We start from the raw sequence: 23,670 nt of genomic DNA, 5'->3' as shown, positions 1-23,670 counted from the left end.
CTTTCGGATTGTAGAATAATCCTCCATTTTTTTCCTATCGGATATCCTACAAACATGCACAATTTCGTCCGTACATCCATCTTCTTTGCATCTTTATCCAGAATGTATGTTGGATAACCCCATATTCTAAAGTGATTTAGAGCGGGTTTTTTTTTCCTTACCACAGTTTATAAGGTGTCTTACAAGTATACTTGGTTGACACATCATTCAAAATATAGCAAGCTGGTTGTATCGCATATCCTCAGAAGGAGATAGGAAGTTGTGAATAACTTAACATTGAATGAAACATGTCAAGCAAGGTTCTATTCCTTCTCTCAGCTATGTCATTCTACTGTGGAGTGCCTGGTGCAGGCAATTGGGATAAAATCTCATTCTCTATGAGGTATCTCAAGAACTTGTCAGACAAGTATTCCCCACCTCAGTTAGACAAAAGATTCTTTATGGATAAACCTAATTGTTTTTCAGTTCTGCATGAAACTCTCAAAATTTATCAATGGTTTCACTTTTACGGTGCCTTAGATACACATATCCATATCAAGAATACTTGTCGATAAAAGTCACGTACAGCAGTGTGCACAAGTTCTAAAGGTTGGTTGACCCTTGTACCTTTCATATTAAAAGACCTCTTAGTCATTTTATCTTCCAAGCAAGCTTCACATTGTGGAAGACTAGCTTTTTTAAGCATACTTAAATGACCATCTTTCACGAGTCTAGTGATTAAAGAATGATTTTTTTGAATAACAATTCCTTTATTAAATGTCACAGTATAACTATCATAAAATAAATATGCTATCGAAATTAAATTCCTCTTAAAATGAGGTACATAAAAAAGTTCTTTAAAACAATCTTCCTAAAATTATCAAAGTGTACAATAACTTCTCCATTGCTTCGGCTAAAACATAGCTCCCATCTTCGGTCCACAACAAAAGGCTCCGTCACACAGACTTCTCGTTTTGCTGAACCCCTATAAAAAATCACACACATGGTTAGTGGCTCCTGAATCAATAACCCAGTTGTCGATTAATTCTTCCACTAAGCAAGCTTCAACCACAAAGAGTTTCATACCTTTTCCATTTTCAGCTAGGTAATCCAAATACTCATTACAATTTGATCTGAAATGTCCTTTCCTATTGTAGAAGAAACATTATATCTTTTTAGGATCTTTTGCCTTTTTAGCCTTCTTCCTAACCACATGAGGTGGAACCAAACACTTAGTCGGTTTCTATTTTTCCTTAGCTTTTTGCTTCCCCTTAGAGAACGAGGGGCCTATAACTATTGCTTCAGGTTTCTCCTTAACCGACTTACCACCATTCAGCATCAACTTATAGGATTGTAATTCCTTCATAAGCTAAGTCAAGGCATGCGCCTTATTCCCCAAGTTGTAAGCGGCCCTAAAACCAACAAACTTTTTGGTTAAGGATTTGAACACTATTTCAATTTGAGCGTTCACGTCTGGTTCAGCCCCGTTGTTCTCCACTTTTGCAAAGAATCCCATAAGCTTAAGCATATGTTCTTTGACCGGAGTGCCGATTTTGTGTTGAGAATTCATTAATTTTGTAATAGCGGATTGTTGAGCCAATGCGACTTGGCCTCCGAGCAAATCCTCAAAATTTGTTATGATCTCTTTGGCAGTAAGAAAATTCTTGTGTTGTTTTTGCAACACACTAATCATGCTCGCTAACATATACATCAAGCAATCAAGTCAGAACCTTTCCAGGGATTTCTCGCTTTAGGCTAAGCTTAAGGAGGGCACATTTCATCAAGAACCAATTTGTGTTTCTCACAGTTGAGAACTATTAGCAAGTTTTGTTTACATAAGAGATGATCTTAAGTGTGTAACTATTAAGTCAACACCCATCATGAACATGCTCTCATTTGTGAGTCATATTGGGACAATCCCTTTGAAAGTCATGCATGACTAGTTGTCCTTAAAAAGAAATCCCATCTAGTGAACCCACATGACAAATTTTATCGTAGGGTGCGACCAAGGTAGGAATCGACTTGAAACTGTATCATGCTATCACTTAGGGACCACCAATGGAGGCCGTAGGTCTTGTTCAAGGACCTTCTCCCATTCAATATTTTAAAAACATGCTAGGTTTTTTATCACAAATTTCAAGAATGATCATACAATAGTCCTACTGGCATTCTTACCTAATCTAAATGACATGCTTCCAATATATGCATGACATGCTATGGCAATTTTATAATATTCACATTCATTCACAAGAATCAATCAATCATAAAAAAGAAACAATTGTGATTCTCCACATTTTTTCTTTTAAGGGAGAAATCGAAGAAGTGAATGCGAACTATGCACTAGGTAGGGTCCCAAGAAAGGGAAGTGAGTCAAATTTGACCGCTTAAAAACTAAGTATTTCCTAGCCAGAGTCAATCCTAGACATGCACCTTCTCATTACTACACTTGTCACAGTTGTTGAATAACCTAAAGAAGTGAATAGAACAATACAACATATGTATTTTCTCATTACCACACCTTTTATTTTTAATCGATCAACTGTGGATCATCTCAAATATATATCACAATTATAACATTACATAATATAAATATTATAAACAATTATAAAACAGATATATAATGAGATAGTTAATTAAAATAAAATTGTCAGCCAAGGTTTCCATGGTTCTATTTCTAGAAAACAAAATTACATAAATTTTCATCACAAGGCATTCCTTCAGTCTTCAATCACCATTGCATTTTTTCCTCGCCATGGACTCCTTTTGGAAAAATTATATTTAAGTCCTATGTTTGTTTTCGGCTCACAAGAATTCTATAATTTTTTTAAAAATAGCCCTACGTAGAGATGATAGTCCACGATCTATTTCCTAAGAACCACAACCTCGACAATAAAAAACAATTATATAACAAATATATAATATCACATCTATTCCCATATAAAACTCAAAACATGCATAAGATCTAAAGAATGTCACTTTTTATGTAATCAAATCATTCAAGAAGAAGAGAAATTTATTTTGACTATTTGTTTATACGTATATATAGAACACAACCTAGCTCATGATACCAATTGTTGGAAAAAAAAGGTTTTGGAAAACGTAACGGAAAATAAAATTTAGGGAAAACAAAGTTTTAATTTTTTTTTCAAAACAAGATTTTAGTTGTAATATCTAAAGTAATAAACACTAAATCAAAATTGTATATTTTTTACTCGTCTAGGTTGACCGCTTTGACCAAGTAGTCTTCTTCACTATCCTCAAGCTCATGTCTACCGAGTGTGGGGTTGCTTTGAATTAAAAAAAATTCACAAAAATTACCAGTAGGGTAATTTTGTAATTTCTATAAACTTTTGGGTCAAGATGTAAATCAGAAAAATATCTCTAAAAATTTTCTAAAATAATCTCTTCAGAGAATTTTCTCTCTACAACATTATATTTAATTCAAGTGTGTGCAAAATAATGATCCCAGACTCTCTTTATATAGGGAGAGTTTAGAGAGTTTAACTATGATTAAACTTAATAACTTTAATATTAAATTAATATAATATTTATCAAGATAAATATTTGATTAAATTTAATATTAAATCGTATTAAAATGATAGAATATTTATCTACAACATAAACATTAAATTAAATTTAATATTAAAATAATCACTTTAATATTAAATTAATAAAATATTATTAAGATAAGTATTAAATTTAATTTAATATTAAACTATTAACATAATATTATCTTTGAAATAGTTAATCTGAAATTAAATTCTCTGGTAGAGTCCCAGTAGGAGTGTAACTCTTCCACTGCTGAACCATCGAAGACCATCTGTCGCCGGCCACCAGGACGCTGCCGCCGCAACTGTCGGCACCGCCATGTTTGGTGATGCAGGTGTGACACCTTTATGGCATCCCGAGCCAGTTCAATCCGGGTTAGTGACAATTGGACCGGTCTAGTCTAGCCACTGATTGGACCGTCAGCCCAGTTTCACATATCGGGCACGATTCGACCAGTTTTTGAGTTTTGGTCTCGATTTTGGGCTCTAAGGCCTAGTTTACAGTCTTAGGTCCAATTTTCAAGTTCAGTTACCCATCCGGGCAATTGCTTGACTTAAAAATTAATTTACAAAAATATCATATTAATTTTAATTAATTTGATTAATTTAAATTTACTTGATCAAAATTAATTTTCCCAAAAATCACTTAGATTTTTCAAATTAATTTTTCAAGAAAATTCTTTAATCAAATTCTCTAGTTGAACCATTCTCACGACCACCTTATTTAATTCCACATCTAATAAATCGACTCAATTAAATTATTTCTAAATTTGTAGAACTTTTTTCTAATACAAATGCAAACCGATCAAGTTTTTGTTGAGCTAGCGGAGGGACCAATCGGACATATACAATTAGGCTTTAGTAATTGCAATTAAGTCCAGAAGCATCGTTCTAATAATTCACAAATACTTAATCATGGAGTCAATCCACAAGAAGTACCATAATTGAAAACTTCTTATTGTATACTCTTTACGAAAGCAATTCATCCAACTACTTTGTCTAATGACCTCATCATGTGTGTGTTACCCTTATATGATATCATTGATTCCTTTGAGTTAAATATGTTCAATCAATATAATTCTTTTTTATCTCATTGTCACCATTGTGTCTTCTTAATGATTAATATGATCATTGTCAACAAATGACTGTGATAAATTGCTTGTTTGATAACAAGTAACCCATGGCCATGCTCCATATCTATCAATCCATATAATTCCAATGAGAGGATATCATTAACTCTTTAATTATGTTTTGAATTCCACTGTTTCTAGTAAAGCCATGCCATACACAAGTCATGAACCCAATATATCGTCTATGAGCTCGATCATCTTTAGAGCATAAGCCTCCACAAAGCACATGAGTTGCATACGCATGGTCAGTGACTAACTCAGGATTTAGGTAAATCACACCATTAACATCACAAGCGAATTATTCACAAACGGATTCAAAATTAATTCAAAAACGGATTCAGAATTAATTCATCTTGGGTCCAGTCCAATGTATCATTCTACAAATGAATACATCTATGTCTCTACCCGTGAAGTTAACTACTTCGATAGCCAAGACTAGTCATCTCCCAAATTGGAATTGTAGACGACATAATAATCCTTCTTAGTATTTGAATGAAATGTTCATTTCGATTCTTTTACAGGATTACAGACTTATTTAGATTATCTACTAAAGTAATTTGTCTTTCTCGTAATATAAACGTTCTTACAATGCCACTTATCTTCAATTTGAACTTAGACAATCAATGAGCTAATATTTGCTTGTCACAATTTCGTTATGCATGCAAAATATGAAAGACAAAAAATACAAAAGACATAATAGTGAAATGTGAAATTAACTTTATTTATTTTTTCATCGTTCAAATAAATAGAAAATAGTTACATGTTTACTACAATATGGGGACATTTCCCAACAATATGCATGTTTCATATAGTAATGGAAGTTCTTGGAATTGAATTAGTATGCAAAATGAATATAATTTGAATTTGAATTGAGTGTATGCATTTGATTTAAGTTTGTGTTATATTGACTTTAATCACGGAAATACCATTGAGTATTATTGCTCAGTGTAGTACAGTTTGATTTCCTGTATGCAGTTTTAAGTATGTCTTAAGGTCTTAAGACGTGATTTCAGCATCCAGAAAGCAATCTTTAACTCAGATATGGTTGTATAGTCTCTTTTTGTTTGTTATATGGTATGTACCTAGGTCGAGTCAGTTTTTAATATAATATGTGATCATGTGAACTTTTAGAATTGGAATTAGTATTTTGAATTGGCCATATGTTTAAATATATGATTTTGAGAATGTCACAACATTCAGTTAGACGTAACTTGTGGTATGCTAATAGTCTATATGGTAATGTATCTACATATATACATATTCCAATTAGTTTCAATGATGAGTATGATGAAATGAATTGTGTACTTGAATGAATTTGTTGAGATCAATTTAAAGTATGTATGTATAAAATGGTACTTTGGTTATAATGGAACTCATTAGATATGTATATTTGGTTGAAATGATAATTGCAAATGTGTTTGATATGTCTTAGGTGATTGCAAATAGGTGTCAAACTTGACTATTTAGGAACGATATGTCATGTCGTGACGTTGAACGTATGTCGTTGCGATGAGATCAAGATAAGATGTCACGCTATTATGTCAAGCAATGGTCGTTGCGACGAGGCCAAGTCATTATGTAGCGTCGTGACGAGGAACCCTCGAAGTCACGACGTTAACTCCAAACTTTGAAAACATTACAAATTGATCCTATTTTGACCTAAGATAGCATTAGAGCTTTCGTAAGCTCGTATAAAACCCATGAATATTTTTTTATATTATATACTTTCATTGACCGTAATTAACTGTTTAATGATATAAATTGGATGTAGTTGATCCAAAAACAAATGTGACATCCTGTAGCTCGAACCTGATGACTGAGTCGGGTATGAGATGTTACGTTTAGATCTATAAATTTTAGGTTTGATTTGAGTTTTAAGCAAGTTCCTAAAAATGCCATTGATGTGTCTGTGAGAGAGAGAGTGTAGTAATCTTGAGTTTTTTTTATTGAGCTTTGGATGTTTTAAGTTGCTAATTTTAGTTGTAATGTTAGATTTAAATTTAGATTTTCGTTAGTTCAGATTAAAGTTCTCTTAAGTAGCTTATGAAGTGAAAATGTTGTATCGCTTTATCAAATGCTTTAGTCATAGTAGGTTTAAGATCCTTAATTGTTAGATTATGATGTACTAACTTGATTCTATGTTGTCTTGGTGAAATTGAGGTGAAAGAGGTTGCTAGAAGTTTTAAAGCTAAAGGAAAGGCTACGGTTTTGGAGGAATAGACGAGTTTTCGGTTTGTGCATTTTAATTTTCGACATACTTGATATGTTTACTTAAATTAAATGGTTAGGAATGATATGTTTGAATTGCTACTTGACTTATTTATTTGATATATGAGATTTTTGTTTGAAGTTTAGCATGAGTTGAAGATGTATACAGTTGTTGATATGTTCACTTGAGTTAGAATATGATATTTTGTTAATTTAAGGCTAATTTGTTGCTTAAATGACATTATTATGATAGCATGATGGTTATAGTGTTAATCTATGGAAATGTGTTAAAACAACCCTTTTGAAATGATAGTAAAAAGTTCTCCGATATAATTAACATTCCATAGGATATGGAGTTCTTATATAATTGTTGTTTCAAGATTGCTTTTGCACTTGGGAGTATGGTATAATTGTGAGGATTTATTAGACAAGTATGTAATGTATGACCATGGAAATGACAATGTTCACATTTTTCCATTTTTTATCAATCCAAAATCATGCTTAGAAACAAAACATCTTTAGGCAATCAATTTTTTAATTTTACAAAGTATAAAGTTCTTAAAATCTTCACTTAAGCTCTAACTACCCAATTACCTTAAGTTATGTATAAGGTACTTGAATAAGCTTAGTCTTAGAATTAGTCTTAGAATTAACATTTAGAACTAGTTTTAGAACTAGACTTAGGATTTAGGACTCCTTATCAGTATCTTGCTATTACTTGGTATATCCTAAGATACCTTTGCCATGACATATTTTGTGCTTTAAATTAAAAATATGATTTGTACTAATATGTCATAGGTTAAAATATACCTATAGTCCTTGTACTTTTCAAAAATTAGGAAATTAGTCCATGTACTTGTATCTCCATGAATTTAATCCCTCTACTTTTCAAAATTCAAAATTCAAGTATAATTGTTAATTTTTTTTTGTTAAATTCAGGTTAATTACAACTTCTTTTTTTAATTACATGGCTACCAAGTGAGTTTTTTTTTTTAATTTCAAAATGTCACAGCAACAAATTTAACCAAAAAGAAATTAATAGTGTTAGTAGTTCGACTTGAATTTTAAAATTTGAAAAGTAGAGGGACTAAACTTTTAGAAATACAAGTGTAAGGACTAATTTCCTAATTTTTGAAAAGTATAAGGACTATAGGCACAATTTTAACCTATATCATAATCACCTCCATCATAGCCCACTCACACTGGTATCCATCATTTGCTTACCTTGCTTTATTAATGATTGGATGCCATTGCCATGCCTTATGCTTTATAGAAGTTTCATTTAAGCATGATGATAATATGTGATGATTAGTATGCAGGTCGAATGAAACGAATCTTATTTGCTCTTATGTTTTTCTCATTCAATGAAGTATGCCTTGTATGAATTTCTTATGCTCTTCATAATTGGTATAATTGTAGCTTTGATGAGCTTTTGATACCAGGGAAACCTCAAAATCTATTTAAAATTTTCATTTTGGCTTTCCAATTCAATTTTTGTTTTCAAAAGAAAATTATTTTCAACTTTTAAATTTGAAATCATTTTCTTGTATTTGAAATTCATAGTCTCAAATTGCAATACTAACTCACTGAAAGCATCTTGTAGTTTATCAAAAGAATATGAATTTAACTAATGTGAACTAGAAGATATGTAACACCCCTCACTCGTTCTAAGCAATCGCTACAGATGGGAGGTGCCACCGAAGCATGTATGAGTAAAAAATTTTGGATCTGTTTAAGAATTATTTGTAAAATAATTAAAACATGTTTTAGATGAATTGAAAATATTAAAAAAATTTAAAACCATTAAGAATTTATTTAAAGTTGATTGGAATCCAAACGGGCCTCGAAAGGTCAAAACAACTTGAAAAAGTGCAAGGCTGCTACAGGGGCACATGATATTGCGACGAGGAACATTTGATTTTGCAAAGTGACTCACTGATTTAACGAGGCATGATGAGGTGAAGTGTAAAGCCATGATGTTGGGCTTCGTAGTAACGACGTTGCAACTTCGTGGTCTCGACATCACTCACTAAATGCCCCCAAAACACTTCAAAAATACTATAAAACATCCTTAAATACCATCAAATCATATCTCATGGTTCCAAAGCATTTAAAAACATTCTAAATCATATTTAAACATAATTCCAAATCATAAACATGTTCAAACCAATTTATAATTAAAAAACTTGTCTTAACTTTTTAAGGAGTTTACAAACAACACTTGATTTTACAAATCCATGCACTTATAAACACTTATGATAGTCTAAATCTCTATGTACATGCCAATAACCTATATAAATAACCTTTAATAATTAAAGAACAACCTCAAAAACTTGATGGGTGATGTGATGCTCTTGAACAAAGCTTCAAGCTTCTCAAACAAGGTCCTTTACGTACACATTTTAAACAACTAACGTGTGAGCTTAAGAACCTTTGTAAGTATTAATGGATAAACCTACTTATCCCGGCCCATGGATAAACAAATGTATGTGAATTTGACTTAAATTAAAGTAGATTGCATGACATAGTTGAGTATACACATCACCATCGATTTAGCCAAAGTAACTCTGCACATTAAAGAAAGCATTTTTGCAACCCACCAACTAGGGGTGAGCAAAACTCGATTAGACTCGAAAAAATCGAAAAAAATTTCGAATTTCGAGTTAAACGAATCGAGTTATTCGAGTTATTTGAATCAACTCGAATTTTTTTCGAATTTCGAGTTCGAATCGAGTTGAGTTTTCGAATTCGAATAACTCGAATAATTCGAATATCAAACTATAACATTTTACATTGTTACCCTAAACTCCCAAACTTTTTTATTTTTCCCTCAAAACTTTTACTCCTTCCCACTTCCCCCAAAACTTTTACTCCCCTCCCCTCCCCTCCCAACCCCCCAATCTACCCAAAATCCATTTCCCACCAAAATTTTACTCTCCAATTTACTTTTTCTCAAAATTTTACTCCCGAAAACCCTCAAAGCCTTTTATTTTCCCCCAAAATTTTTACTCCCTCCACTTTTCCCCTAAAACTTTTATTCTCTTCCCATCCCACCTCCCACTACCCCAAACCCTCCCCCATCCAATTTTTTATTTAATATTTTCCCTCCAAAATTTTACTCCCCTATTTACTTTCCCTCAAACTTGTATTCCCCAAAACTTTTTATTTTCCCCCTAAACTTTTACTTCTCACCCTTTACTCTCAAAGAAAAAATCAAAATTATCCAAAAAAACCACTAAGTTTATTTATGCCATAAAATATTCATGTTAAAATTTTATATTAGTATCAATTTCACATTTTATTTTTAAAATAGCTTTTATTAAAAAAATCATATTTTTACATTTAATATATTTTTTAATTCCAAAATACATAGTGACAAGAATCTAAAGATAATTGAAACAACTAAGTAAGCAAAGAAGCTAACCAGTATATAAAAAATTAATAAATAAATTATGAGGTGATGAAAGTTAATAAAAAAGTTGATTAAGGTGGTCAAATTTTATTACGATGGGTGACAATGGTTACAAGGACCCAAAATTATTTTTTAAAATTTAACTCGAACAAATATATTCGATTCGATTCGATTCGAATTCCATCTCACTCGACTCGATTTGAGAAAACTTCAAATAAAGTTAGGATGATAAAACGAGATTCGAAAACTCAATTAATTCAAAAATTTTCGATTCGATTCGATTCGATCGAATGCTCACCCCTACCACCAACCCAGTCTATTCCACAAATAAAAGTGGTACTCAAATATATCACTTGTAACCAGGAAACTCAAAGTTTTATTTATATTTGCCTGAACCTATACAAGTATTTATGTCTTCTTATTGTTGTTTTTATTTTCAGAGAAATAATTACTTATATATATGACATGGATATAAAATGTTTTACGAAATTGATATTATATGTTAACCCCAAAACCAACTCGACAAAAAAAATTATTAAGAGAATCAAAATATTATTATAAAATGTTTTTGCCTTTCATAAAAAAACAATTTAAACAAAAGTTAGATATACAAATAGTAAGAATTTAACATAAGACATCAAGTATTCAAATCCTCAACTTTACTTTTCTCAATTAATGTTTTGTTTTTATTTTATATATATATATATATATATTTTTGCATAAAATTTATTTTTACTCGTATCCTATATCTACCATAATATAATAGTGAAAAATTTTAGATTCCACAAGTAAAGTTAGAGTTATGACAATTTTTAGACTCCACAAAAAAGTTGAGAATGTGACAAATATCACATTTATTTATATAATTAATTGTTAAAATATTTTTACATCCTATAATATAATTGTCAAACCTTGAACCGCTTTTGAAGTCTAAAAAACTAGTCTAATGTATCAAATAATATTTTAAAAATAAATAAATACATATATAAAAGACACATGATAAATTTTTAACTCTACTAAGAGTGTATCAAATACTAAACCAATATAATATAGAATAAATTAACTCTCTATAAAAGTACTGTGAAAATGGTTTTATTGTCAATAATTGTTTTCGAAATATTATTGATAATATATATATCGAAGAAAATCTTATCTTTTTCTCGTAAGATAAAATTGAGCCTTTTTCCTATACGGCTTATGTTAGAACAAATGAGGGAATCAAACACGTGTACAACTTTGACTCGGTACGAGAAAGAAAAATAAGAACGGAAAGTGCGGTAAAAGATCAAAACTTTAATTTATTAAAGGACAAACAAATCATATTTAGCCACGTCATAATCCTAATATGTTATTTCTTTACTTTCTTTGCGGTCCTTCCTTACCCTCCTTTGCCCCCGGCACACTCCAATGATTAAACTCATTGCCAACAGGGCTAAAATCGTGAATCCATAAAATCTCCTGTTTTTTAACTGAAAATAATAATAATTTATTTAAAAAAGTTCTTTAAAATAAAGGAAAAGAGAGCGCGAGAGAGAGCGTACGGCAATGGCGAGACTACAATTAGATTTGTTTTTTTCTTGGAATTGTTTATTTTTTGCAGTTCTTTTATTCGTATAATACATTGCGAGGTTTTTATTTTCTCTTAGTTAGTTTAGATCTGTTAGATTTGTATTTTCTTTCTGTCGATTCTTTATTTTTTTATGAGAGCATGGAAAATTTTTAGCGTTATTATTTAAAAAAAAAGGGGTAAAGACACTGGAGGCAGCGGTTCATCGATCTCTTCCTGAGAATTTTGTTGTGAGAATAACACAAATACATGAATCGATCGATAAACCTCTGCATCCAGCGCCTTAACTCTCTTTTATTTTATTTTATTGAACTTTTTGAAAGTAATTTTTTCCATGAAGTTTTATGGTAGTTATTAACAAAACCTGTTTTTCTGGTTGCAGAAATTCTTTTTTTTTCTTAAACTATAGATCTTGATATAATGAGTAAATTTTTTATTTTCCATTACTTCTGTATATATTACCTTTTAGAGTGTTTTTTTTCTTTGTTTTTTTTTAAGATTTTACTAAGACTAACAATTAATGGCGTAATGTTTGGTGGCTGCAGTGAAGCGGAAGGGGCTACGTTATCGTTTCCCAGTTGTCGACCCTACCTGGTTACGGATTATTTTTCAAATAAAAGTTGCAACTATTTAATTACTATTTTTCCCCTAAAATTTATGCTAAATTCATTATGCTTTGATTTTTTTAATTGAATAGTGGATGAATAAATATAGCCAAACTTGGTATCAGATTGAAATCCATTGGCTGCCTTTTGATTTCCTTGTTAATCGGTGATTTAGTTCCAAAACTAATTTTATTGCCTATTAACTTTTTATTTTTCTTACTCATTCGGAAATTGGTATTGTAGGTAAATTCTCTAGCAAAATGTGAAAACCCGTCTTGGATTTCTGAATTCGACGATCCGAGTTCGGGCAACATAAATTTTAAATATGGGTTGGGGATGTTCTTAGTGATTGTATGGTAGGAAAATTTGTCTAATAATGTTCTTGATCTTGTGTTAGTTTTTGTATATATATTTTTTACATTTGAAACACTTATAACCAAATTATTTTTGTTAGTTAGTTACCAGATTCAGAGTTACATATTATTGTCTATTTTCTTCTTGGATTTGTGTAAGTATCCATAATTGCTTTTGAGCATGGTATTTATTGTTAAGGTTCTTAAGTAAGAAAGGGATCGATGGAGTTTCCCCTGGATGTTTTGCCATTTATGGTATATAGAATTGAATGTGGATTTTTTCGTTTGATTGTTCATTTTAGTTGCATTCATCATGGTTTTATAGATTAGCAATGTTTAGATCATGAGCTGGTGTGCGCTGTTTTGGTAGTTCATAATGTTGTAAAAATTCTGATGATGACTGAAAGTTTCTATGACATGAGATTCTCCCGGTGGTCCAAACTCCAAACGCCGGTAAGGCTTCCCTTTTAGGTTACAAATAGTTGAACATTCACCTACTTGTACTCCAAAGTGAGTTATGTGTCTCGTATAGATAAGTTGAACTTTTTAAAAAATTTCCATGTATTTTGGATATACGTATCTAGATACCCATTCAATTTAAACCAAAATGGATAACATACCCTTTTTTCTTTTTTTTTTTTTGCAAATGTGTGTTTTGCAGTAGTGGAACTTTACCGGAGAGTAATAGGCAATTAATTTGCAGCCATTTGTGTCATTTTCCCTGGGCATGATGAAGTCAAAACCCAAAAAAGTTTGTTTCTTTGTAGAAAAAGTTATCTGATGAAATGAAGTTACTAAGTGGGGGGACACAACTTCGTCATTGCGGCGTGAAAGTGAGGGAAAACTACTGGTACAGCTAGCAAGTTGTGAAAGAATCTGCTGTTTTCATGTGAACAAATGGAATCTGGTGTCAAAATCCTATCTATCAAACCTATAATGGAAATCAAATCAAGTTAAATACCTTCCTTGGGCTTCTAGTTTTACCAAGTACCAACCAAAAAGGGTGGGTCTTGTTACTCGGATTGTCATGTGTGTTAGATATGGGTATACGGCCGAAGTAAGTATTACTCTTTTGTTTTTTTGGAGGGTTCTTAAGGATTTTATCTTAACACTGACTATTAGAAAAACGAAGAGTCTGAGTAACGTAAGTTATGGGAGCGTGGGTATGAGCTCCAAAAGAAAAGGAAAGAATTCCAGAGGGAACATATGCAAGGTGAGTATATTCTTTTATTGTTGTCTTATCTTATTCATTGTTAGGTTGTAATTTTTTTGCACCTGTTGTACTTGATATTCTAACGTCATTCCAATGGGAAAAGAAAGGGAATCCCTTTTCATTTTGTCACTGAGATTTGATATGCGCTGTGTGATATATTCATGGTTAGTTTAGGTGGAAAAATACTTTTAAAAGGTGTTTTTAAAAAATTAATTAACGATTACTATTGTAGTAAAAAAATATTTTTATGAAGATAAAATGTTTATTTCATAAAAAACTTAAGAGAATTAAAAAGTTAATTTCATTAAAAAGTTTTGTTTTTTCAAAAGTTAAATCTCATTTTAAAAGTAAGGTTGATTCGAAAAGTTACTTGTTAACTATTATTATTATTATTTAGAAAGCATAATTTGGGTTGAAAAGAATGGTAAACAAAACCTTAGTAAAATGTTGAAGTGTGCGGATATGGATATCAATAGCAGACATTGAGTTTCAAAACTTAAATTTATTGGTCAATTTTTAAGGTCGATTATATAAATAAATTATATTAAGCTTATATATAATGGCAAAAGGGCTCTCACTCCACTCTTTTTTCCAGGTGCCATTTGTGTAAGTTCTGAGTTTGGGTATTTTTTTTAACACCAAGGCCTAATTTTGGGGCACAATTATTTAGTCACCATGTAAAAGAAAATTTACAGAAATAGGTAAAAATATAAAGTGACTTTGTTTTTCTAGAAATTACTGCTTACCATATAAATGATTTGAGTTTAAAGTAATATGTGCATATTAAATATAAAAAAATATTTGTTAACATGTTTTCAGGTGTAATAATAAATTATTTTTTGATTATTACATTTACAAATTTAGATAAGAGAAATCAAACCACTAGAATTTAGGTTTTTTTTTTACACAATATTGAAGGTAGAAAATGATAACACAGCTTAAATTTGTATAAAATAGATATTTAAAAAGAATTTTAACTACCTTTCAAAACACAACCATTTGTCACCCTAATTATAATTATGATCGCAATCTATGTGTGTGAACATGCATAGTTTTTAAATTTGTGTTCGTGGAATAAATAGTCTTTACCATGATCAAAACAACAAATTTTACTGTTTTTTAATATTATTTGGGTTTGGTTTGATTTTTGAATTATTGAATAAATTGAGTTTGTATATAAAATTTAGTTCAAATATTTCACGAGTTTAATCTGATTTTTTTATTTTAATTTTTTAACATACATGTTTGTTATTTTTAATTACTGTTAGAAAAGGTTTGGATTTCAATTAGTGTTGGATTTTAAGCTTTAAATTACAGAATTTAGTTATATAAGTTGCACTAGGTTTAATAGAGATGAGAATAATGAAAGGGTAGCAGGAATTTCAATTTGGGTAATAATGCTACGTTGTCGTGACTTAATAGGGACCTACCTCGCTATGAAAATGACTGCCTTGGCGTTAGTTTTGTAACTATATATCATCTAATAGCTTCATTTTTAATAATAAAAAATTGCTTTTGTTTTATTCAAAAATTCTTTTATAACCATTGAGATTCGATATGGCTAGCCAAAAAAAGAAAAGCATGGTCCTACCAACTTTTACCTTCACCCCTGCTGCCATCAGCCTATTGAAATCAAAATCATTATACCCATTGATATTAAAGCAAGGTAATCATTACCCTTCTTATGGATGTATTGATTTTTTTATTAGTAATAATACATATTGATATTAGTATGTATTAATATATCACTGTAGATCAATTATTTTTACAAATTGATATTTAAAAGAAAAATTGATATATGTATAAAAATATGGAGTATGTTTCACATTGTAGACAAAATAGGAAGTGGCATCTCGACGAAATAAAACTCGATGTCACGATGAGCAGTCGACGTCACAACGAGAAGAAAGTCTTTGTCCCAACGACGCGACACTTCCTCGTCACAATGACATGAATCTACGTCATGATGTGGGGATGTATTCTTCAAGTTTTCTAGGTTTCTTCTCTCAGTTAAACTTTGTTTTGGTTTCCCACTTAAACTCTGATTAACCTAAGAATATTCTAGACATGAAAGTTACAAATTTCAACCTATAAACAAACCTTAGTTGCCCTAGGTTTAAAGAATAGAAAATAACACAATTGAGAGAGAATTATGTGTTTTAGTTTGAAAGGTTTTCTTCTGGGGTTTCAAATTTTCTTTGTTTTGACTCTTTCCATCTTGCGCTTTTCTCTTATTAGTGAAATCTCATTTTGCCCGTAGTTTTATATTCTCTTCAGAGGATTTTTTTCCACATAAAATATTGTTTGTTTGATCTTTTCAATTTATTTGTTATAATTCTTGTTCATTGCTTACACAAGTTTATCCCAACAAATTGCTATCAAAACTTGGTTCAATTTCCGCATTCAATCCATCCAGAGATGGAAGCGACAAGGTTCGACATTAAAAAGTTCGATGGAATCGCAAATTTTAGTTTGTGGCAAGTTCGTCTGACAACAATACTAGTCCAGAACGGTCTAAAAAAGGTTGTTATAAGGAAGAAACCCGCAGATGCGGACTAGTCAGAATGCAGAGCTTGATAAAAAAGCTCTATATGCAATTCAACTATGCCTTACAAATAATGTGTTACAGGAGGTATTGTTGGAGAAAACAACGTCCGCGCTATAGAGAAAACTAAAAGCCTTATACATGAAGAAATCTCTGACCAACAGGTTAGTGTTAAAACGTCTCTACACGTTTATGATGGTCGAAGGTGAGTTTATTAGGGCTCACACAAGTGAGTTTATTATCCTTCTCAACGACCTAAAGAATCTGGATGTAGATATCACTGATGAGGATCAAGCTATATCATTGACGAGGATCAAACTATGTTATTGCTGTGTTTTTTGGCCCCTTCCTACAAAACTTTCAAAGGTAGCTTGATTTATGGGAGAGATAATCTCTTGTTCGAGGGCATGAAGGGAAATATACTGAGCAACAAACTCGATAATGAGTTAGGCCCAAATAAAAAGTCAGATAGGCAAGCCTCAGTTCTAGTTGCAAGAGGTAGACAACAATCCAGAAAGTCAAACCAAAGTAGGTCTAGGGCAATATTAAAATCCAAGAACTACGACAAATAATGTGGCTATTACAAGAAGATGAGTCATATTAAAACAAAATATTGCATACTTCAGAATAAAAACAAGAGGGATGTAACAACCCGTTTTTTATGGTGTTAGAAACAATGATTTTGGGACCACAAATCCAATGTGTGAGCCCATAAATATTATTTAGTTGATATTTATGAAGTTATTAAGTGTCGTATTAAGATTTAGTCCGGTAATTCTAACGTATGGTTAGTTAATTAATTAAATATGACTAAATCGTAAAGGTTGCAAAAGTCCATCACTATTAATTTTATGTGTTGTAAAGTTTAATTAGATTAAAAACAAGGTCTAAAGTGGCAAATAAACCACTTTGATAGTTGGTGGACGATAGAAAGCTTATTAAGCTTAAGAAATTAAGAAATTATGTTTAAAATTAAAACATTAAAATAAGAAAAGATGATAAGAACATCCATTCGAAAACACCATTTTAGTTGGAGTAAGAAATGATTTTTAGAGCTTGAGCTTCAAGTCTTCAACTTGGTGAGTTTTTCAAGCCCTTTTATTGTAATTTTTTTATTTTTGAAATCCCGAGAGCTTGATTTAGCTAACTTAGGGATTATTTAACGACACTGTTAAAGTTTGTTAAATTTTTTCATTGATGTTTTCCTGAAGCTTTTGTGACTATTTGGTTGGTTTTGAAGCTTAGATATGTTAATGGATTAGTTTGTAAAGTAAAAGCTGTTAGTTTTGAACTTAGGGACCAAAATAAAATAAATTCAAAATGTGTACGATAATTATAAATTTTTGTGTTTTAATGGACTGTTCAGAGGATGAAATTGAGATTGATTTCAAAATTGAAGCTCAAATGTGAAAGTTATAGTAATTTCGATTTTAGGGACTAAATTGAAATGAATGCAAAACTTAGAGAATTATTGTATAGATGAAATTGAGCTAAGGCATGATTGTAATATGATATTAAATTTTAATTTAAATAGTTAATTGAGTTAAATTATCCTTTAGATCAAGAATTTCAAAAACTAGAGGACATGCATGGAAAAAGGAAAATTGCTGACTAGTCTCTGTTATCTAAATCGCTATAGTTTTTTCAAGTAAGTTCATATGGTATAATTAAATTACTAAAGTTAATATGTTATATTTTATTTGGTTATAATGATTTTTGGTGCAAATAAACTATTGTACAATGTGAGATAAATCCTAATGAAATTAGTAAAAGTCTCGTATACGAGGTTACAGGTTATTGCCCGTAGGTTCTAAGCTCTAGCATGTGTTGCAGACTCGAGATACATGTATAATAAGCCCTGGCTAGGCTATTTGTTGTTTGGGTTCAACCCTAACGGGTGAACAGGCACTATTATCTGATTCGTGTAGGTTCAACTTTAATGGGTGAACAGACACTATTATCAGATTCATGTAGGTTCAACCTTAACGGGTGACCAGACAATATGATTCATCATTCATGTAGGTTTAACTCAAATAGGTAACCAGACACTATTACTTTCACCTGTGTACGGAGTTTTATTATGAAGTTTCATCAGGTAATATTGTGAATGAAATGTGATGGTATGCCATTTGATGCTGGCAAAGTAATGTATATGATTTGAATACAAGGTATACGTTGGTTTGAAATGAAACTGTGAACAATTAAGGCTATATATGTGATTGAGCTCAAAACCTTATATGTTAATGATGTTGTTTGAATCTTGGTAGGTATATTTGTATTACATAGTGATTTTGTATATGATATGAAATTGAGGTAAGTAAATGTTTATATTGTATGAAATTACTAAGTATTTTATATACTTACATGTGCTACTACTTTTCTGTAGATTTTGGACGTTTGGAATGTATCAATCAGATCATCGAGAAGCTTACACCTACCGTCTCCCTTTTCAATAGACTTTTGATGTTTTGAACTTGGTTACTTGTGGCATGTACATAGGATGTTTTGATTTGTTTAAGTGAATGTATATGTTTTGGTATGTGTATGTTGATATGTAAGTTTATAGAGATATCCTTATATGATGAATGTCTTAAATGTCAAGTTTGGTAATCTTTAAAGTTAAAGGAAATGACAACTTTTGGAATGATATTATGCATGTGAATTGAATTGTGGTAGGAAATAGTTCAAGGCTTTTGCATGAATAGTAAAAAATTTGAATTTATTGAATTGTTGCTGCCAATGAAGGCATATTGTTTGTATGTTTAAATGATTAGGTGAATTGGTGTTTTGGCTTTGAAATATGTATGTTCTTATGCTGGTTTGAGTAACATGAAATGGCAATATAGGTCACTTTGAGTGAATGATATGAATGTAACAGCCCGATTTTTAGTAGTGTCAAAAACAGTGGTTACGGGACCACAAATCTGACGAGTAAGTTCGTAAATATTATTATTTAATATTTACGAGACAATTATGGTGTTAAAATAAATTTTGAATTGGTAAATTATACTACTTGAAAGAATAATTAGGTTCAAGTGGTATGACCTTAAAGTCAAGTGGTTTCAAAAAATGAGGTATCGGGATCTCGTTTCTATAAATAGAGTCGTAAATATTTTAATAAATATTTACGGAGTATTATTAAGGTTGTATTCATTTAGTTAGTTAATTAAAGAAAAATGACTAAATTGAAAAAGGGGCAAAATATAGAAATTATAGTATTTAAGTGATTTAATAGCTTGATTATTAAATCAGAAAGGATCAATGAAGTAAATATTCCTTAACATTAATTTTGGACGGCATTATGGATGAAAATTATTAAATATTACATGATCTAATGGCAAAATGGTAAATTTTATAAAATCAAAACAAAAATTAAAGGAATTAAAAGACATTTCTTCTCTATTTCTTCTTTCCATCGCCGAAACACCATGAAAGCTTAGGTTTGAAGGTTCATCTAATTCACCCTCTTGCATGAGTAAGTTTTGATTTCTGTTTCTTGTAATTTTTATGTTTTTGAGATCGTTGCAACTAAGTCCAGCTAGCCCGTACCTTCATTTTTTATTCTGTTAAAAATTTTGGAAGTTTCCATTGATGAATATTGAATGTTTTTGATGAATACCATGTATTTGGAGCTTTTATTAAGCTATTTGATAAATTTGTAAAGTGATTTTTGTTAGATTTTGATTTTAGGATTAAATTGTGAAAATGTCAAAATATTAGGGTTTGTTAGTGAATTTGATGTTTATTAGGGATTTTTTGAGGGCCTAGTATATTTGGATAAATTATTGATTCGATAAAAATGGTTAATTTTATTAATTTAGGGTTAAGAGACTAAATTACAAAAATGGTAAAAGTTTAGGGTAATTGTGTAATTTTGAAAAAAGGGTATTAATTGGAAATTGGTTTGGAAATGAAATATATGCTGGTAAATGAGGAATTTTACATTTTAGATAAAGATCTCGTAGATACTCGTGGAAAAGAAAAAATAGTAGAATAGTCCCTAAACTTCTATAACTACTACAATTTAGTCCAGGTAAGTTCTTACGGTTTAGAATTTAATATCAATATGAATTATTGAGTAGATTATCATTGAACAACTTACATATATATATTTAATTGTTGATAATGAATATTAAATTGAGATATATTATTGATTTTGATACTTGGTTTGGATTGGACAGAGGATTAGAGTACATTCGTGCTTTGGTATATTACAGGGGTTTGGAGTGGAGATGGTATTGGAGGGAGCTATCGGTATATTACCCAAGTAAATCAAGGTTCAGCATTTGTTGCGAACTCTTGTGTTATACTTTCTTTTTGGCATGATTTGGGTGGATTAGCTCTTAAGAGCTTTTGTTCAGCTATTATGAGCTTCTGTTCAGCTCTTATGAGCTTCTGTTCAGCTCTTTTGAGCTTCTGTTCAGCTCTTATGAGCTTTTGTTGGCATGCTCGAAAAGACCAGCTCTTATGAGCTTTTGTTGACGATGTACTCTTACCCGTAAGTCGTTCTTCGAATGGAAAATCTCGGTAAGGTAATTTGTTTAATGAATTTGAAAGATATGTTATTTATTTCACATTGATCTGAACATGGATGAATGCATCGATTGAAGTTGTGAATGATAGGGAGTTCTCTTGGATGATTATTATTGTTTGAATTATTATAATTAGTTCGGTAAGATTTATCGTTTAATATGTTGAACTTACTAAGCTTCATTAAGCTTACTTGTGTTGTTTAATGTCATTGTAGATTCTCGAAAGGTTGGGCAATTGGATTGACACTCAAGTCACACTATCCAGCTCATCTCGATAGTTGGAACATTTCTAGATTATATGGCATGCAATAGGTTTGAATGTTGATATTCATGTTTTGGTTATGTAAATAGTTAAGTATGAATTTGGTCGTGTAAGTTGTTTGGACGACACCACTTTGGTACTTTTAATATCTTGAAAAATATGTGTTAAGTGGTTATGTGATGCATGTTAAGATTACAAGTTAGTATGTTATGAAGTGAACTTAGTATAGCTAAGATATGGTATTGAATCTAGAATGATTAGGTTAGAAATAAGTTAGTTAATGAATGGTTAAGAATGTGTATGTTTTGGAATATTTGTTGGTTATGTTTGAGGTGCTTAAATGGCATATTGGTTTTATGGGTTATTAGCTTAATGTATATATCATTTTATGCAGGTTTTAAGCATGTTTTGAACCTTTAATCATGTGTGCAAGTGTACGTAGGTTGGTGCTTAAGCAGGGTGAGAGAAATGACTTGATTTTGGCCATTTTCTTGTCCACACGGGCGTGTTTCTCAGTCGAGTGTGACACACGGCCATGCAACATGGCTCTGTGTCCCCTGTAGGTTCAAGGTATACCAATCAAGCAGTTACACGGCCTAGCACACGGCCTGGCACACGAGTGTGTGAGGCCGTTTGGAGGGTGACATGGCCTGGCACACTAGCGCGTGGCTTAGCCGTGTGACCCAAGTCAGTGATTTACATGGGTATGGACATGGGCTAGGACACGGCCGTGTGTCCCTATTTCAAATGTCTACACGGCCTGAGAGACTGGCATGTGTCTCAACCGTGTGAGTCACACGGCTTGGCCACATGGCTGTGTGACCCCTGTAGACCAAAATTTTCAACTTTTTCCTAAAATTTCCATATGTTTTTGATTTAGTCCCTAACTATTTCTATAGTATTTGTAAGTCCTTGAGGGCTTGATTAGGGGACATTATGAATGTATTTGATTATAATTAGATTATGTTCACATTGATGTATGAATTGAATGGTTTACTATTTTTTTGTCCGATAATGCTCCGTAACCCTATCCCGATAACGAATACGAGTTAGGGGTGTTACACTTGCAGAACGTAAAGGCTGGCCTTATTTTGTCCTTTTATTATGATGAGAGCTCCACGATACACTTTTAAGTCATTTGAATCGATAAAATCTTTCAACCATCCGAATCTAAAATTCCCAAAGATATGAGATTTTTGATCAGGTACATATCTAACATCTGACAGTGTCCGTACAATTTCTTCGTACATCCTGATTTGTATTATTCTGATCTCGGTTATCTTACATAGAGAGTTATTCCCTATCAGCACAACTCCACATTCAACTGAACTATACAAGGAGAACCAGTCCCTGTTGGGACACATGTGGTAAAAGCACCCTGAATCAAGGATCAATTCGGATGTAAGCTTGAAGCTTCCACTCATAGACAACAATAAAAAAATCATCACCTCTTTCCTCAGCTACACTAGCATTGACAACTTCGGCTTTTTGATTTCCTTTATTGTCATTTTTGGCGTCCCATGTAACATCCCATACCCGGTCCAGTCGTCGAACCCGAGTACAAAATGCTACAACAATAAATTGTGACAATTTCATACAATTTATTCAATAATAATCAATAAAACATGATATTAAATATAAGTTCATGTTAAACATACATTAAATTCAAATCCGAGTCTCAATCAGGCTTACAAAAGCCCTTAAAATAGCTCAGAACCAAAACATGACCATTTTAAAACATTTACAAAACAATCAGTAAAAAGGTAAAATAGGGTCACACGACCATGTGGCCAAGACGTGTGATAAAGCTAAGGCCGGATGGTGCTATCACACAGTCGTGTCCCCAAATCGAGAAATAGATTAATGTTATGTAATTTAGGGTCACACGATTGTGTTGCTGGGCCATGTAACTAATTGTGGTGTGTAAACTAAAAACCAACCTAAACACGTTAAACACATGGCCGTGTCATCCAACCATGTGTGACACATGGCTATGCGATAGCCCGTGTATTGCAAAAATGACCTATTTTGGAAAGTTTTCATTGTAAGACCCCTAACTCGTATCCGTCGTCAGAACATGGTTACAGAGCATTATCGGACAAACAAAATAGTAAACCATTCAATTCATACATCAATGCGAACATAATCTAATTACAATCAAATACATTCATAATGTCCCTTAATCAAGCCCTCGAGGCCCTAAAACTACTATAGAAACAATTTGGGACTAGATCAAAAAAAATTGGAAATTTTAGGAAAAATTTGAAAAATTTGGGTTTTAGGGGTCACACGACCATGTGGCCAGGCCGTGTGACT

The 23,670-nt window shown here is 31.6% G+C and overlaps 1 long non-coding RNA gene across 1 annotated transcript; it reads left to right on the top strand.

Annotated features, from left to right (window-relative positions):
- Positions 1-11,710: 11,710 nt before the first annotated feature.
- On the top strand, positions 11,711-14,144 carry LOC107949746 (uncharacterized). Its single transcript, XR_001697880.2, has 2 exons — positions 11,711-11,905; positions 12,390-14,144. It is a non-coding gene; the product is annotated as an uncharacterized lncRNA (long non-coding RNA).
- The last annotated feature ends 9,526 nt before the right edge of the window (positions 14,145-23,670 follow it).

This window comes from Gossypium hirsutum, chromosome D03 (assembly GCF_007990345.1).
Source record: "Gossypium hirsutum isolate 1008001.06 chromosome D03, Gossypium_hirsutum_v2.1, whole genome shotgun sequence".
In the NCBI taxonomy this organism is placed as follows: Eukaryota; Viridiplantae; Streptophyta; class Magnoliopsida; order Malvales; family Malvaceae; genus Gossypium; species Gossypium hirsutum.
The sequence above is the reverse complement of the archived record's forward strand: the minus strand, read 5'-3'. Positions and strand labels throughout refer to the sequence as shown.